The sequence below is a fragment of the Tamandua tetradactyla genome, chromosome 19, assembly GCF_023851605.1.
Source record: "Tamandua tetradactyla isolate mTamTet1 chromosome 19, mTamTet1.pri, whole genome shotgun sequence".
NCBI lineage: Eukaryota > Metazoa > Chordata > Mammalia > Pilosa > Myrmecophagidae > Tamandua > Tamandua tetradactyla.
This window is the reverse complement of record NC_135345.1, coordinates 10,614,670-10,619,960: the sequence shown is the minus strand read 5'-3', so window position 1 is coordinate 10,619,960 and position 5,291 is coordinate 10,614,670.

Genomic DNA, 5,291 nt, shown 5'->3' with positions numbered 1-5,291 from the left:
GGTTAAGAAAGGCTTCTGAGAGGGGATGTGTAACAGATCTGTGTAACAGATTTTCAGAGATGGGGTAACCTGTGAAATCACAGTCATCCCTATGTTCTGAAGACTAGAGCATTGTCAGTTCACTAAATTGGTGAATAGAGAAAAAGAGCTTAGAGAGGTTCTCCCATGGAGATGGATAGATGAATGGATGAAGGCATTCCCAGTTGCAACTACAAGGGGCCCAGAGGGATGGGCTGTTCTATTAGGTAAATCTTTCTGTCATCCTTCTGGGCCACCAGAGTGAGCAAGCAAGTTCCAGCAAGTCTTTCCTGGACTGATCTGCGGTTAGAAGCATTTGGTCCTTTGTCTTCTGGCAGGGAGTTGAGGTGGTGTCTGGTGACTAACCACAGCCCTGGGGATTCCTGCACATCCTGACTTCTGGGTTTAGTCTTCAGGTTAAAGGAAATACATTATTAAGAAAAGCCACTCAGGTCTCTTTCTCTTTCTCTCTGGTATTTTTTTTTTCCTGAATTGCTCAATACTTTTTCAGTCCTTTACCTCCACAAGAGAAAGTAAAACCACCTTGTGGAACCTGTATTTCGAGTTTCTTTCTTGCCAATGCCTTGCAGAGCCAACAGTCCAAGTGCCAGAAACAAGAGCTCTTCAACTCCGTCCAAAGACCATAATCAGTAGAGGAACAAAATAACCTGCTTTCCGTTTTACTCAGTACTTTCCTTACTTGATCTCGATTCCTTTGCCCAGGGGGTTTACAGATTCCCACACTCTGTTTGGCGCTGCACAGGAACCTGTGAAGGGGCCACTGGTCTACCCAGAAGGGGTGGGCTCCTTCGTAGGGGTGAGAGGCCAGCATATTCCTTTCCCTGCCCTCTGCCCAGCAACCATGACTACTAGAGCTGCTTGAAGTTGTAAGTAGAATTTCACTTGAGAAAGAGATACAACCCGCTGAAGATCTATTGATGAATTTCAATGCATTCATATTCTTGATGAAGAAACCTGGACCCAGAAAGGGAAAATCATTTGTCTCAATCACAGTTTATTGGTGGCGGAGGAGACACTAAACCAGCCCTAGGTCTCTAGTCTGGTGGAGGTGGTTGGCTTCATCTGGCTACACTGACCACAATGAATGTAAAGGCCCAATGAGTTGGCCCAAGAGGGGAGAAAAACAAGCAAAACAATTCTTGACAGTTGAAGTTCTTGGCTTACTCCCCCATCTCCTGTGCTGGTTGGGTCTGATTTACCTGTGCTGAGTCATTTTACAAGGCCTGGCTTCTCCTTAGCTTGGAACTGACACCTATGAACGAACTCAAGGCAGCCACTTTTTCTCTGTGAGCCTCATTTTCCTAGCCCATAATAGTATTTGGGGGTGGTAGCTCATCACCATCCTTTCTCATTCTGGAAAGTTCTTCTGGCTAAGAAATAATTGGCGACAGTGACTCCTATCTTAAATGACTAAAAGATTTAAGATGAGGCTTAACTGAAATCATGGGAGGGCAGATTTTCATTCTAATGGGAATGATGGGCAAGGCTGTGTGATATTCAACTTGCTCCAACCTTCTATGCCAGGAGGCCCAAAAAACCTTAACAGAAGCATGATCAGTTTTCAGACAAAAGAAACAAGTCCTCTACCTTTCAGAAATCATGGAAGTGTAAAAGTGCCCAGGCTACATGGAGCTCCTTTGAAAAGGTGGACTTGGGTTTCCTTGGTCTATGTCAGCCCCTTCCTGTGAAGAGGTGGTGGCCTGGAGGCACCTTCACTGAGAGCATGACCACAGGAGGGACCCTCTGCCTGTCCCTAATGGCACTGAGGCAGTGGGAGAGGCCAGGGCAGCTGCTGCTGAATCCGTAGCTCTGGGAGGGCAAAGGACTCAGTTATAAAATTATGCACAAGCACCCAGCAGACTTAACATGCACTTTAAAGTCACTTCTTTGTCCGTAGGGAAAAAAGGATAGTCTTACAACTTTCTCACCTGTAACTGCTTAGAGAGCTTCTCACGTCTGTCCCTTCTTTCCTCCTTCCCTTCCTCCCAATCTCTCTCTCTCTCTCTCTCTCTCTCTCTCTCTCTCTCTCTCTCTCTCTCTCTCTCTCTCTCTCTCTCTCTCTCTCTCTTTCTCTCTCTCTCCCTCTCTCTCTCTTGCTCTAACTTTTTAACAAAAATAATATCACTTCCTTCTGTTCAATCCCTGCTGAGTGCACTGATTGCATTTATTTAAAAAATGATGACAACAGTGAAATGACTCAAAACTGTAAAAAGCAGTTAAAAACTAAAAGCTTGGAGTATTGATGCTCCATGAAACTACACTAATTTGATAGATTCTAGAATTGGGCATTGCCTTCCTCTGTCAGGAGAATAAAATATCTTTTTTTTTAAGTGGTTATATCAGTGTTTCTTTAGTTTTGTCAATGGATGGTTTCCTTTCTCTGAAGATAGAATGTGCATTTTCATCATCTCAAAGGAAATTAAGGAATATCTACTCCATTTTTACAGCTTAAAACATTTACTGATATCCCCAGTTTCTTTTCTCTTCTGATTGCCTGGCTGAGTGGAAGATTTATGTATCTTGTTGTTGTTCATTATATTTCATAAGTTGACCAAATAACCAAATGGAACGATACGTCATCCATGGTTTAGAGTTGACCAAATGCCTTCACATTATTTTTCAGTATACCTGTTTAAAATTAATCTAGGTATAAATTTAGTCTCACACCCTTTCTGACTCTGTAATCTATTACTTCACCTCTCTGAAACCCGTTTCCTTATTTGTAAAATAGGGATAATGTTGATACTTCCTAAGATTTCAGGCGGACTGAATGAGTGAATGTGCAGACTAGCATGATGCCTTACACATATTAGGTCTTCAATAAATGTGACTTCCCTTAGTTCCACTAGAGCTACACGTTGACCTGATGAAGTTTTCAGTACAGGTGGTGAGCCTTGTGATTTCTGATCAACAGTACAGGAAATGGAGCTCAGAGAAATAGTTGAATGATAAAAGCCACCAACCAATAAGCTTCAGTTTAGACCACCAGTTCTCAACCAGGGTGATTTTGTCTCCACAGCCACATTTGGTATTGTTTGGAGATTTGGGGTTGTCATAATTGGGGGAATGGAATGGAGGCTAATACCAGCAGCTAGTGGTCAGAAGCCAGGGGTACTGCTAAAAGTCCTGCAGTGCAAAGGACAGACCCTTACAGCAAAGAATCAACAGACTCAAAATGTCAATAGTGCAGAGGTTGAGACCTGCATGCTATAGGAGTAAATCAAGTGTTCTTTCCAATTTACCTTTCCCAAAATACTTCAAAGCACCCTAGAAAACTGAGGCATTATTTTTGTTATTTGAGAGATAATGTAATATCATATAAAACATTAAGATTTGACATATCTGTGTCTATTCTCAGCTCTACCACTTATTAACATTTAATCTGAGCAACCTCAGGCAAAAATAACTCATCATAGCCTGGTCTCTCCATTTCTGAAATGTAACAGGGCATTTCAAAGTTAGAAATAATATAAATAAAAGACTGGCTATTATGCCAGCACACAGCAAGATCCCAATTCATGGTAGCTATAACACAGCCACCATTATAGTAGACCTCTCATTTATGGCTGTGGGAGAAGATGAATGGAATAACTTTCATTCTTTCAGGAAGTATTTACTGAGTGCCAACTGTGTGCTCAGCATTGAAGATGCAAAAATGAACCAAACTAAAAGAGGCTTGTCATCAGGGAAATTATAGATGGAGGGGAAACAAACAATAAATAGAAGTAAAGAAAGAAATCAACAAGAGAATTACAGATGATACTCAGGGCGACTTCCTGGAGGAGGCAATTAGAGCAGTAATCTGAAGGTTGAGAAAGCACATGTCTTTGTTTACCAGGCCACTATAATTGATAATACAATGGGTTGGCTTAAACAAAAGGAATTTGTTGCCACGTGGTTTTGGAGGCTAGATATCTAGACACAAGGTCTCGAAAGGCTGTGCTTTCTCCGAGAGCCTTAACAGTCTGGTGCTGGCTTGCCTCAATGTTGAGAGGTTCCTTGGCCTTCATCACATGGTGATCTACCTCATTCTCTGACTTCTTCTGGCTTCTACTGACTTCTGGTTTCTGTGTCCAGTTTGCTTTGCTTATAAGCACTTCAGCCATGTGGATTAAGCCCACCCTGATTCACTTTGACCTCATCTACAAGGTATCTTGAAGATTCCTAGTCCCAAGGGATTCTACATCCTAACTAATAACTTCTTCAAAGGTCCTATTCACAAATGGACTCACACCCTCAGGACCAGGGGTTAGTACTTGAACAAGTCTTTCTGGAAGACTTGATTCAATGCCCAACAGCACAAGTGTGAAGAAGAAAAGGAAAAGTGTCCATGTCAAGAGGAATGAAAGCCCAAAGGCACCCAGGCAAGAGGCATTTAAGGAGAAAAATCAGGGAATGCTGGAGCACAGAGCAGCTGAGCGGGTGGCAGAAAATGGAGTCTTTTCATCCTACAGAGCCCTGTAGGGAGGAGTATGAAAGAGGGAACAAAGTGTCATTTGCCCCTGAATAACCTCCCTTTGCAGCCTTCTTCCCCCAAGACTGGACTGTGAAGTTTATTACTCCAGGAAAGAAGGCCAGGAGCCCTTCCTGGAAAAAAGATTGTTGATGGACTTTGATTTCTAACACAGACTCCCCGGGGCAAAGTTGATAGTATGAAACCCAGGGCTCGTTAAAAGGAACAGAACTTTGAATTTCCATTCCGGATTTCTGCGGGTTCCACTGAGATCAAGGGCCAAGGCCAGCCTATTTTCACATGGCTATAGTAGAAAAAAGGTTAAAATGGATCTGTTGGCCCCAACAGATTTCAAAAAGAGATTAGTGACAGAAATAGATTGAAGGATTGAGATAACGGGGTCCCCTTCTGTGCACTTTGGGGCTCAGCCTGAGCAAGTGTAAGAGCTTTAAAACATTCAAAAAGTTTGGGGGGAAACTCAGAGCACCAAGAAACTCATGCTTATCCAGGCAAAGCTTCAGAGGCTGCCAACACACAAGAAAAACACTCCATGTTGCCACATCCAGCTCCAGTAGAAGTGCTGTTGCAGCATCTATGGAAGAAGGAGGATGGAGAAGGGGTCCAGGGCAGCATGTCTGGATTACAAGATTGGCTTTCAGAGGTCTGTATGTTCCCAACTGCACTGAAGAGGGGTGAGATACTGCTGAGAGGGTTGGTGGTCCAGCATAGGTCGAGAATCATGACTAGAAGGAAACTGCAGTGTGTACGGACTTTGGTACCTCATTAGAAAAAACCGGGA